Raw genomic sequence first — 14,528 nt, forward strand, 5'->3', positions numbered from 1 at the left:
ACTGTAAACCCTACTGGTAGATACGTGTCACTATAAACAGTGGAATTAAACTGTACCATACTAGGGAGCAGTTGTAATTACAGCTAACCATTGATCACCCTGTCCAAGTCCGCTACAAGAAAGAATGAATTGCATTTCTTTGGAACAAATTATGCTGCTTTGTTGAAATCATCTTCAAGGTGGGGGAAGAAGGAAGAAGGCCCCCTGTTCTTTGAGTGCAGCACGCTTAAGCAGATGGGACTATACATATGGATGAAATAATTAAGATTCAATATATAAAACGCACTACACATTCTGCCCTCCCTGCAATTAAGAGATTTTACTTTAGGCTACGGAAGCATACTCCTACAAAAGCCAACCCAAAATAACTACAAAGAACTTTCTGTACGTTAAGCTAAAAAAACACTCTAAAGAGGAAAGTAAGGCATGATATGCCATAACTGTTTTTCAGCACAGTAATAGCAGAAACATAAAGGTGTTACTCCAAAACAGGATTTATGAATTAGTTTCACTCATGTTTATATTTTGATCTATGTATTTTGTAACACTCTACCTTCAATTAAAACACTCATTTCAAATTTTCTTTTAAAAGAAACTATCTTATAAGAGCAGATAGTTATTCAAGGAAACTGAAGTAACAGAAATTAGAACACCAGCTGGGCTGCACCACATTTTCTGGAGGAAAAGCAAAATGGTGATCTTTAATATTTTCAACTATGCTAATGACACTCAAGGGCTTGCTGACAAATGTTAAAGCGTGAATTTAACCTTTAACCCAAGTGTAGTCATTAAAATCATATTCTGAAAGCTTCAAACTACATCTTTTTCCCATAACAACACTCTGCACCTTAATTATGCAGTAGCTATTGTAGTTGATCTTCCATTTGCCTCACTTTATAATAAAGACTAATCATATTTTAGTTGCTACTTCACCTTAACTGAGATTTCCAATCGCTTGTGTTAGTTTGCCAGTAAATGCAAAATTTTCTCTGAACTACGGATTTGGTATTGGCACATTTAATTATGCCTACTTTTGAACACAGATTCCCCTGAAACCTTCCAAAACCAGGATGAAAACATATTTTTCATCATCTGTGATAGTGTCAAATGACCAATACACATCGCTAAAAGTTCTCCATCCATGCTAGAGCCTCATTCAAAATCTAGGTTTCCTGCAGCCATAAAAACAAATGAAAATCAACAGAGAACACACTCTTGAAAAATCAAGAGCATTTTTGTAGAGGTTTTACAATCCACTATTGGGACTTTATACCTTACTGTGGAGTTCAAGAAAAAGATAATTAAATATGCAACTTTATAAGCTTAAAATGTATCCTATTATATGATAATAGCTAATTACTTTAAATATCAGTATTTGTTTTGACAGTAACAGGAAAATGTTTTGCTTTACCTACGACCAAATCAACAAGTAACACTTAAGAACTCCTGATGCACCACTAGCTATGATTCTGCTGAGAAAAAGGGATTCAATATACCTTCTAAATGCAAATGAGATGTAGGTTTCTGAAGTTCAGCCTTATTCTAAAAGTTTTCCTTCTGCTCCTAGTCAGTCAGAAATTACAACTCTACTTACTGTAAATTACATCCATCATTTCAAGTTAATATACGTTAAATGAATGATAGAGATTCAATCCAAACAAGATGTATGAGGTTCCGTTCCCGTTTCTTCTTCTGGAAAACATATATTTGATTTGACTATGCATTTAAAAGTTGATCTCTTGTCTGTCACTCATCCTGGCAGCCCTTCACTGATATTCTCTGTTCTGAGATTAATAAAAACTCTGCAGGCTCCTTATCCCCATAGTGAAGAGAGAGATATGGAAATAGACTCAGCTGGCTGACATCAGAAAATTCCTTGGGTGTCCTTGCTAAAATGTAAACCAAAGATTTTCACATGAATAGCTCAAAGAAAACCACTGTCTTACTCTGGAAAAGGTAACAGTTTTTGAATAATTTTCAAAAGCAGATCAGCAATTTCCAATTTTATCTTCTGTTAAAAAGGTTAAACTCGAACCAAATGAGAATATAGAAAATATGTTTAGAATGATGATGATTTTGAAATCTGATCTGTCTCTCTGATACCACTCAAAACACAGTAAGCTGCTGGTGGTTATATCTTCTCTCTCTCTCTAGTAGTCCAGCAGTTGTATCTGCCGAGAGACAGAGAATGTGTGGCAATTAGGGCCAGAATTTTGTATGGTCCAGTGATCTATGCAAACATTTGGGTTGTGGGTGGAGCCACTTCATACATAAACAAAAGCTTCACTGGGAAATCTTGGAGATGTCTTGCCTGGATTACTGTATATCATGGAAATTTAGACACTATTTTAGGATGTGAGAGAACAAGAAGGCCCTATTAAGCAAATGAAAGGGTTTAGTCTCATAGCACATGAAAATATTCTAGCCACTAACATTTTGAATAAAGTTTAGGTAAAACTTCATCCTTAAAGATATTTTTTGAAGGAAATACCTTCTTCCTCTGAATTCAGTTCCATGAGAGGGTTCAGGGCTTTGAGTCAAGTCTGATGAGCACATGAATTCCTTGGGAAAAAGAGTGTAACACTAAACATTTGGTTTGTGCGCTGGCTTGTGTAAATGCCATTCATGACGGTCTAACATTTCTCTGTGTATTTTGTAAAAAGCTTAAATGTGTAGTTTTACTGGGACAGTTATGGTCTTATAAGTCTCAGTTTTGAATCTAATCTACCCTTATGTTTAGTTTGGGCTCTTCTTTTAGAGGACAACCCTTTTCTTCACATATTGTATAAAGGCTATTGAAAATTACTTATTAAGATAGATGGTAAATTGATAACCTTTCAGAGCTGGTGGAAGTGGTTTCAACAAAAGGTTTTTATATTGGATAATGCTTTATCAGCCAAACAGAAAAGTCCCATGAAGCAATATGAATTTAACTGGTCCAGGGTGCACTCTTTTTGCAACTGATATACAGAGGAGACCTAAGTTGAAGATCTAACTTTTTCAATTAATTAAATTTCAGGTACCTGGAAACATTGAGGATGTTTTGTTTTCACTTTATCATGGAAGAAAAACACCCAGAAACCTCAATGCTGTCACCAAATAAATTGTTGTTCCTTGACCAGCTTCTCTAGTTACTAATTGATGCAGTGCTGTAGCTTTGCAAGATTACTTGTGAAGAGGATGCCAAAACGGGTGCTGACTGGGTCAGCTTGTAATGATGATGTCATTGTATTTGAAGCTGTACCATATTTTCAACTGTTTGGTGTGCTGACTGCCTACAGGAAGTGGGGGAGGAACACGTGATTTAAGAATTATTATAATGATTAAAGGTAGAAGGAAGATTTTTCAAAGTTGCAAATGGGAGTTGGATACTTAAAATTCCATTCAAACTCTCGCCATTAAGACTTCTGTGAATTTTATATATTTTAAAAAAATTCTCAAGGACACTCTATTTATTTACCTGCATTTCTTTTTGCTTGTATACCTACTTAGCCTTTGAAGAGTCGTAAGTAGAAACTAACCTCAACAGCATGAAGGAACTTATTCAACCTGGAAGTCTTAAACTCAGATGACAATAATATTAAGAGCGCTCAGTATGAACATGCACAGGGATCAGACTGATTGGTCCGAGGAAGGTTCTGAAGTGTATTTATATCCCATGGGAATGTGCATCAGTCATATGCATGGACCCATTTGAAACTACATAAAGAGGAATGGTAAATAGGAAATGACAGTTGACCCAGAGGGACTATAGAGTGCCATCATACTGCGTCACTGGGGAGGGAGCAATAAGGAGAATTCCTACTAGAATAGCGATGATCATGATTGAGCAATTTCTGCACAGATAATGGTGCGCAGGTGACTTCTCATTGCATGAACAAAACAGGAACCTGCTGTGGACCATCTGACAACACTACACTGGACAGAACCCTTACCAGACCAGATGCTTGTAACTGAATGCTGCAGTTTAAGTGATACTTTGTGTGCACAAGGAGGAAGAACACAAACAAACCAAAAACCTGCAAGAAATTAAGCAAATAGGAAAAAAAAAAAATCTGATGTTACATGGTCCCTAATCTCCCATGAGATCTCATTCACAAAAATATTTCAAACATTTAACAAAATTGAATGTAGAGACTTTTATGCTCTGGTTGCACTTCTCCCTACAAAACCAGAAATTCAGCAGGCTTGATATAGCTGCAACAAGATTCAGATACTCAGAAAAATGAGGCATCAGAACTAATGTAAAGTCACCTGCTTCATGGGAACAGTTTATATAAAAACATTACAAATTCATGGAGTCCATGGATGTGCAAATAAAGAATAAATCAGATTTTGAAGGTTAATATGTCCTTTAAATAAATAGCAGAATTTGGGTGATCTCTTCTCTTCTGGTTTGCACTGATGGTGATATCTCACAGTTATGATGATAGATAAGCATGCTAAGGGAGCAATCATCCATGTAAATTTGTCTGACATCAACAAGAATTGAGAACAGGGAGGCAAAGCAAGCTTCTACTTTCAATAAAAAATAAATAAGGTGTTAGAGTAGTGCATTTGTCAATACTCAGGCACAGAGAGTGTAAGATTTAAAAACTCAAAGCACTAAATGCAGCAGTCCTTCATCACACAGAAATCCTGTGGAGGACAATGCAAGTCTTGCTTGATGAAAGGGTGACAAATTTGTCCCAGAGACATGATAAAACAAATAGTGGTTATTTCTGCTTGTTTCATATTGTCATACTTAAACATAAATGGGTGAATTTCAAGCACAGCAGGAGAGCAATAGAAAAACCATGGCTTCAGCAAATTGCTAAGCAACATTTCAGTGCCTGCAAGTCTCACTTACAGGCCTCTGCCAGACCAACAGATAGAGGAATACTGGAGAAGAGTTCTTAAAAACCACCAAAAAGTGGAGAAGATCACAAATCTATAAATCAGAATATAAGATAACAAGTTTATTGGCACCACTGATTCAGAGACAATTCAGAAATAGCTTTCTCCAACTTGAACCACTGAGAGACCTAGAAGCTATAATGCTTGTAATACAAGTCATACAGTATTAATGATACAAGCAATACCATAAATATTACTTGTATTAATAATGCAGGTAACAGGATAAGTATTGCCTCTTTACTTTACAATACAAGCATTACCTGAGAACCTTCAGTTGAGAGTTAAGATGATGACAGCTGATTGTCACTGATTTTCGAGTTCTAAACCAGCAGTATCAAGATTTGTTTCCTGAAGTTAACCTGCTTTTAGACATACCATGAACTTAACAGGTAGATTTAAGACTAAAGGTTTTCCTGATTTTGTTTTCTGCTGCCAAATCATGAATATTTTTAGGCTTAAGATGAGGAATTTTTCTTTGGACTCCTTTTTAATAGAAACTTCCTAAAGGAGTTACTGAGTTAAGTAATTTACATACAGAACTCAACTGTCAATAAGAATGTGTCCAGGTACTACTTTAGAGTCCCCTACCAGCATTACATCTTAATATCTCAAACATGATTAATACATATTTTCTTAAACTACTATTTCAAATAGAAAAGCAACATTTCCAATTTCAGATGGAAAACTGCAGTGGTGGGAATCAAATGACTTGTCCAGGGCCACACAGAAAGTCTGTGGCACAAGCAGGAAAGTCCTAACTTCCAGTCTAGTGCCTTCACGACAGGATCCTACCTCCTTCTAACAAAAGAAGGAAAGAAACCTCCAGATCCACTTCTGAGAACACAAATGTACTGATGCAGTTGGGTGCAAAGCTGGAAGTTTTGCTAACCTTTTTAAACCCAGAAGTATAACATTAGGTATCACATCAGAGATGTACTTTATTATATTCAGACCTAGTGATAGTAACAAATCCCAATAATTTCTATGGCACGCCTTGAAATAATTACACATGGGTATCAAAATAATTCCAAAGTCTGGTCAAACAATGTTTCTCTATCAGCAAATGCACATTTAATATAGTGCAAATCCTCCTACTACTGTCTTTCATTATAGCACATGCCTTGTTCAAAAGCAGGGACTAAGACCAAGTCAGGATTCTTGTGCTCCAATTTCTAGGTTTCATACTTCTCCAGCTAGAAAATAAATATTCCTTATGACTAGATCACATAACACTTCATTATAAATCCTTATAAACACTTCAGTCACCTTTTCTTCAAATGGCTTTATTCCAACGGCTCAATAATTACTGCTTTTTCTCTTTGCACAATATGAACAAAACACAAGGTCAAAGTTGTCTCCCAAATAATTACATAAATTACTTTCTACATGCAAAAATTGTTTCTCTGGATGATCTTGAGAGCTTCTAAAACACAAAAAAACCTCTTTTAGGACACTTAAGGATTTAAAAACGCATCATATTTCATCCCAGGACCTCTTTACTTCACTCCTAGCTAGGTACCAAAAAGATCAGAGGAAAATTCAGGTTGGACATGACCTCAGTAGGTCATCTAGTGCTGCTTCCTGCTGAAAGCAGGGTCAGCTGTGAGAAGCTTGTCAGTGACAAGGTGCCAAAGCCTTCTCTCACTTTCAAAAGTGTTATGAGCAAACAAAACGGTTGGAGACCTCACAGATGAACTTAACTCTTTTTGTATCATCAGCAACTACATTTTTTGCAAACATCTAAAAAAATGTTGCACATACATGATGTATCTTTCAGTCTAAAACTGAATATATAAGCACTCAAAAAACTAAGGGTAAGTACAGATGCAACAAAGAGGTTTTAATGTTAGTTTCTTCAGACTTTTCAATTATAAAATTTGTTCATCTTTGGTAGCAGATGATTGTATGCTTTTTATTCCATAGCAGAAATGCAAAGATATAGTGAAGTGCAGACATGGTTCTAACTATCTGTATGCCAGTTACATTATAAAAATCCTTATATTGTCTGAAAGGGTGGTTGTGAGTGTGGACACTGTAAACATATTGAAAAAAAAATCACAATTACTTTGAAAATAATTTTAAATGCTATTTTAAACACTATTTAAATGCTGTTTTCACAAACACTACTTCCTTTTAGATTAATGGTGCATTTGTGTAATATCTGGAATTCATGAATCATATATAATAATGGGAAAGGATTATTCGACTTCTCTGATATGTATTTCTCTTTAGTCAGCAAGAAATGATTCAGATGTTAAATGATGAATGATTGCTCTATCTGCAGTCCCATGTTCTGTTACAGACTCCTTCAGCAGCTAATATTTCTGAAATTCGTAAAACACTTATAAGACAGTTTTTATTGCTGGTAGTTGTTGGAGTTGTATTTTCCTTCTGGAATAATCTTTCATTTGATAACCCTTTCTCATTTTAAACTCAGCTTTGAATGAAAGTAAGAAGCATGCCTTCCACACAACACTAACCACACTTCACCTTTGTGGTCAGTAAGACAACCATACTTATAACATTTAAAGTTCTCTGTAAAACTGTCATGTAGGTTTACATACCTTTATATAGAATAAGCAGAATGGGAGGATTACCTATTTCTGACCTCCAAGGACCAGTTAACTGTTACAATAAGTAAAATGATATTTTAAACTCTCCAAAAAAGCCTAGCACCCTCTGCAGTGACTCTTGTTTTAAGATACCAAACATGTCTCATGCTAGGCTTCCCTACGTTGGACTGGTAACTTTAATCTTAAATTGTTCAAGTTAATCCTCAGATTTTATCAACATTTACCAAATGCGATACTTTGCCAAAGTGACCAAGTCAAACTTGCCATACTTTTAAAGATCATTCTGTTGTGAAAGTAACTACTGTCTGATAACTACTGTGAAGCATTGCTGAAATGGTGAAAAATGCTGACTCTCATTTAAAAAACATTTGAAGGGATATAACCCTTCAAATGTTTTAAGAACTTTTTAAGCTCTTTTTAAGAGCTTGAAAATTTTAAGAGCTTTTCAAGCAAGGAAAAGGGAAAAAAAAATCCCTGAATAAGTTAGAGTCTGTGCCCAAGGTGGAAAGACAGCAGAGGTGAGAATGAACATAGAGGACAGGAAAATCTGTACCAAAAAAGACTTTGTCAAAAAGCTAAGTTAGTCTTGGAATGCTGTTGGCACATTTAGAATACCCATTCTTTAGAAGTGATGTGATAGTATCATCCCATACACGTTTTTGCTCTGTTGAGCGTTATATCCTGCCAAGTTGACTTGCAGTGATCTCATGAAGCAAAAGGCCGGTAGCAGGCTGTTCACCATTTTTGTTCATTGCTAGCCTCTCTGAAAGCCATTGGTATCAATTAGAGCACTACTCTAAAAGGAATGAATGCTTAATTCACCTTAACTAAGCTCAGAGTTTAATTCAGAAGAACAAGTTCTGGACAGTCTGTTGATGAGTGACCATGGGAGATGTACAGTAAAAGCTACGTGTCTCTTCATGTGTTACCTACCTTACCTTCAAGTTGACTTCAAGGTAGCTAGCTGCTGGATGGGAATTTGGTTCATGTGGTATCTGAAGCACTAATCCTAAGTATGTTAAAAAATGCACTTGTCTCTCAAAAGTTAAATTATTTCTTTTCCATTTTACTTTGATGAATCCTTATGTTATTACAATTTCAATTTTTTTAATTTAAAGGCATTAAAATTTGATGATTTCAGACCAACACTTATAAATCAACAAACCTCCATTGAAGTTATTAGAAGTGTGCCAATTTCCATAGATTATGGCCATAACCTCAGGAAGTGTTCAATAACTTGCAACCTGCTACTGCTCCCATAGAAGCTAACAGGAACTGTGCCACTAATTCCCATGGAAATTAGACACAACTTTTGCTAAGCAATGTCAGTAAGTTGCTTAGCTCTTATGTAAAGGAAAAGGAAGGGAAGAAGGGAGGAATAAGGATGACAGACAGACATATATATTCTTGTCTTCTAAGTCAAGGACTACCTAGACGTTCCTGTAGGCAAGGGCAGGTGAGACTGGAAACATGCAGCTGCTGTCACTGTGTGGTGCAGGAGGGACAGCTTTGGGGGAGCTTCAAGGAAAGTTCCAATGCACTAAACAAGTCTTGTATCAATTCGTTCCTGGACCTACAAAATGGGAATCCATGGAGATCCACATCTCTATGCAGGACTGAAGAAAATGTGCTGTTACCCACTCTCACAAGCAAACTACAGAGCATGAACAAGTGACTTGTTGCCTAAAAAGCATTGGTCTTCCTATGAGAATACTGATTTTCCTATAAGAAGCTCTGTGCTATTTGTAGCTAAATCTTTTTAGTTTCTGAAAACCTAGCCTCCAGCTGTTGTCTTTGACCCTCTCTCAGGTTTGTTTTCCCTCCTTTATTGCCTTCTGGTTGAAATTAGGTAACAAATTCAAGTGCCTCCGTAAGAAAGCACAAAGATACACAAAAGCACAATCACATAAGCTTTGTTTTCAGAGGTAAACAGGACCCAAAACTCTTTTAATTAATGAAATGTGCACTGAGAGTGATTAAACTGCTACAGCACTAGAATCTCTCTCAATGACTCTAAGCTGTGTGCTCACTGGGAAAGCCATTAACAGACCTCAGAGAAGAGACTTGTAAGCTAGTGCCAGCTGAACTCATACATCCACACAAGGCAGCATAAGGATAGCTGCAAACATCCTGGAAGCAGTATAACCAAATATATTAGAAGTGCACTTACTCTTGGCAAAACTAATTACCTAAGGTTGACCAATGTGGCTATACTGCCTTTTACTTCTTGAGTATGTTCAGGATATCTGTTTTGAATTTCATTGTGTGACATGACCATAGTAACAATTCCTTTTAATTGCCTGTTTTAACCAAAGACAATAAGCTACTTTGTCCTTGCAAATTTCCAGGTGAAAAATTAGTGGGAAAAATTTTAATCAATCTAAAATCCAGATGATAAGCATGAGTATACAAAAAAACTTGAAAAGGACTTATCCATAACTAAAATGGATTAGAAAACCACCATGATGTTCCTTTATATGATATAAGTCATCTTTTAATTTCTCTGCCCTTAAATTGGTGGTGCCTAAGTTTCTTTGTTTGACCGTTAGAGGATTTTAGTTTAAACACAGTTGTAGTATCAAGTTAATGGTAATGAGGTGACATTTAAAACTTTGTGACTTATGGGTGAGACTGGATGATCTCTTCATACTTCCAAAGGGTACAGAACAGTGAAATAAATATTAGACTGGATACACAAAAATGTTCTTCCTTTAAATTCTCAGTATAAAAGCATTTTATCATGTTATGCTGGGCATAAAGTATTAAGCTAACATTATTTATTTCCCAGTAGACTTTAATACTATTCTTCTAACCTAATTCAAAATGATGGTCAGGGAAAGATAATTGAAATGCAGGCTCATGTTTAAGTTTTACTGATAGTTGCCTCTATCACTTTCTTTTTGTTTTGCTTTTGGGTGTTCTGGGTTTTTTTCCTCCACTCTTTGCCCATAAATCTGGTCATTAATCCATTCTTAACTGTGTTTACTTTGTTTCACAAGATAGTATTCTCTGTATTCTCCTTGGCCAGGTGAGTTATTGTTTTCCAGAAATTTGTATCTTAATTTAGCTGTTTATGTGTCATTATATTTCCCACAAAGGTGCTTTTTTTCTTCTCTTTAATAAGAATTTGTGGGACAAGATAAACCACCTTAGCAACTGAGGTATATTTTCTATTGCATGGAGAGGAATGTTCAAGAAGTGTGTATTATTAAGAGGAACAAAAATGTCAAGTTGCATGTAAAATCCCACTGTAGAAATAAAGAAAACATTTTACAAAACATAAAGATCACCAGCATAATTGCATGGCAATACAGCTGAATGGCCTTTAGATTGTTTCTGAATCAATTATTTAAAGGGAATTCTCATACAGAAGGCCAACAAAAAGGGTTGTGCATATCCTAAGACTGACTTAACACTTTTTTTAATGGTCCATTTCCATATTATGACTAAAAATACACAGTGCAATTAATCAACTATATCCTGAACTAAGCATCCTTAGGCCCTTCATTACTTCACAAAATCCTGATTTCAGAGATGAGTTTCTGCATAGCTTCTCACCAGTGAAACAAACATTTCCAGATCCAGTTAAGAACTGGACTATGAGCTTAGCAAATTCATGTTCTGAATTCATTTTAGAATAGTAGATGTCATCTTTTATGTATTATAAAAGAGAGACCTAATCGGAAACAAAGAATTAAATATAAACTAATTGCAGAGTAAATGAAAAATGTTAAGAATTGGATTTCATAGGTTGACTGCTCTGTAAAATTCCTAAAACCTGGTTTAAATTCAGCTATACTAGATTTTGCAAATATAAGTTACAAAAACCCTCCCTTACTCTGTGTATCCGCTTCCTTCTTCAGAATGAATCAATGAACATAGTTAGCTTTCAAGTTTTAAATAAAGTTTGGCTTGGGTTGAGCTCCGGTGTGTGGGAAGGGAAGCTTTGTCTTGGCTAATTAGTCTTTCTTTTTGATTATTTTGAATAAAAATGAGCAAGAAAGCTCCTACAGAAAGAGAAAGGAAAGCCTGGGAAACCACCTGAAGAAATAATTTCTAGCCACGTGTGCTGGCAATTGTTTTGTAGTACTGAGTCCAAAAATATTTCAGTTAGAGAAGACTTGCCAGAAAAGACAGAAGGAGATTCTAAACTGCCGGGGCAAAATAACATTGAAGGTTTGCCCTCTGTAACTGTCTCTAATGCTCTCATACTCCAAAATACTGTATAAATAAATGAAATAATGGGAGAAAAGGGAAAGTATTTTATATGGCATCATGCAGCCCAAACAACTTGGGCACCATCCATGACAGCAAAACCATCCTTGGTATTTTGCTTTTTAAAAGAATTTGCAAAAGTCTGCTATGGATCATCTGATCAATCGTCCTGAATGTATGCATTTTTGCTGTTTCTTTAAGGGCCATACATACCAACATACCTGTTGAAACAGTACTCGCCTTTGTCTGCAAAAGTCTTAATGTTTCCTTTGCCTGTCACAAGTTTATTCTGCAACTTACAGAACCTTCACTTGCAAAAAAACCCAAACAAAACAACCAACCCAACCCAACCCAACCCCAAAAAACCAAATCCGGTACCACAATGTAGGTACCACATTGTAAAGATAATATTAAACAGCACTGGGTTTTCATGTCTTCATTATACTGTACCTTTTTAATGAAATTAATCAATTGTCCACATTGCTTTATGATGAACACCACAAAAAGCACATGCCTGTTGTTACAATGGTATCTGGTTATGGATTACCTGGCAATACGCTTACTCTTTAGTTCTCCATATATTTTTCACACTGTCAATAGAATAATGGAGATTATATCAGCTGGTTTACTAGCTCGCCCTATCTCAGGTTTACAATATGCCTAAAATACTTAAGAGAGTGAGCTAGATATCTTATATTTGCAATATTCTTTTGTCAAGTTTTTGATCTTTGCAAACAGTAATAAACATATGGACTGTTTTATAAAAAAGCTGACTTTGCTGTAGAAATTTTCAATTTAAATAACATTTTAATGAAGTCATATGGATACTGTATTGAATGATGTCCTTCAAATAGCAAAAAGTAAACAAGACACAAGAATTCACTATCATAGTGCACAATCCAGCATCAATGATAAAAAATAGTTATTAAAAACCATCACTAATTATTCAAATGTGGGAATTAAGCGAAGTACCAGCATGTTTTATTTCAGCTGATTCAACTACAGGACTTGAGTTATACTAGACATTCCCTAAAATTAATTTTCTAGGACTTTCTTAGTATAGACATCCCCCTCTGACTTAAGGAAGCCTTGGCTCAGGATTCGTAATTTATAGGGGTGGCATGAGACACTTACAGGCTTCTTATGTACACTGACAGAGTCAGTTGTTGATGCCAGAAAAAGAGATGCCAGATGTGTCAGTGGAGAAGAAGAACCAGGCATGATAGCAATAAAAGTAAGAACTTGTGTGAAATTCTAAAATAACCCCTCAATTCTCCTCGCAACAGAAATCACATGATCTCAAGATTTGCTCTCATCCTCTTCCTATATTGGCTGAAAATGTTTATTGTATTAGTTTTTTCTCTAAGTGAAAAAATAACATTGTGAATTCCAAATCACAAAATGTTGTCTGACATTTTTTGATAAAAACAGCTTTCTTATTTCACTATGGAATTGTTTCTGCTGGTGAAGCAGTTAGTGTTGGAAGGCAGGCACAGCTCTTACCTTTTAATTCACCACTACTCATACCTAAGATGATGCATGACATTCATACCAGTGACAGGATTTGAACTATGAGAAACTTTAGTCAGTTATGTGGCATTAATCAGCTAAATCTGGCTTTGAACATTGCCTAAAGAAGCACAGTAGGAGTGGAATGAGGGCTGGAATGAGTCTGACACTAAACAGAGGCTACTGCCTGGGGAGGGTGTTTGTCACTGTGTCACTGTCATGTGATGGTGCTTGCTGTGATTTGTTTTAGAGCAGGTATTTTCCTCTCTGGAAAAAGATGCCCCAAATGCAAAGAATCCCAGGTTATTTGTAAAACACCAAATAGGACCTCTCTTTCCAACTGAGGCTGGAATGCTCTCATTTCAACTGAGGCTGGCTGCTTTTGCTTCGCAAAGCAGCTCCTCTGAAATTTTCTCACATATATTACTCCAAGACAGTAAGAGGATACATACAGAGGATATAGGACAGTCTATGTTCTGTTTATAATCCAATGTATAAGGAGTTAAAGTGTGATGAAGAAGAAAAAGAATAATCAGTTGACACTTTCTTAATACATGGATGCCATGGTTACCTCCAAAGAGTGGTGTGGTATGTCTAGTAGTCATTATGTAAGTGTAGAGATTTGAATTTATAGGGAGATCTGAATTTAAGCCTAATAAAAAAAAAAAGACAAAAATAAAAAAAAGATCCCTTATCCAAATTAAACAAATTTCATATGTTAGAATAACTTAACAAAATATTCAATATACCAATCATCTAGTCTTTAGTACTAATGCATAGAGAATTAAAACAGACAATTAAAACACAGTATACAGCTAAATGATAACATTAAACTGAAAAAAATAATGTAGTATTATAATTGCAAAAATAGTTAGCTATTCATTGCAGAGAAAAACTGTTATTTGTCCACTGAGTATATTTTACCTCATAGTTCCTAAGACAGAACAGAATCACAGAGCTTACAGCTTTCATTTCACAATCGTACTTCTAATTTGGCATAAAGCAGCTGAAATATATTTAAAAATTATTCAATCTGTTTAAACTGCAGGAAAAAGCATTCCATTATCCTAAGAACTAGCAAACTACAAAGGAAAAGGATGCACATGACAGAAAGTGACCACATGACTGTAATATTTTTTCATGCTGAGTGTTCATTTGGCTGGACTTAAACCAAATTGGAAGAAAATGCATATGGCAATTCCACATCTTTATATATATATTTTTGCAATTCCCGGAACACATGTAGCTCACTTTGTATTGATTTTAAGATATTTGATTTAAAGTCAAATAATTTTTATTTTAGCATGCTGAATTTAAAAGTCCTGAAAATATTTT

The sequence above is a fragment of the Ciconia boyciana genome, chromosome 8 (assembly GCF_034638445.1).
Source record: "Ciconia boyciana chromosome 8, ASM3463844v1, whole genome shotgun sequence".
Lineage (NCBI taxonomy): Eukaryota > Metazoa > Chordata > Aves > Ciconiiformes > Ciconiidae > Ciconia > Ciconia boyciana.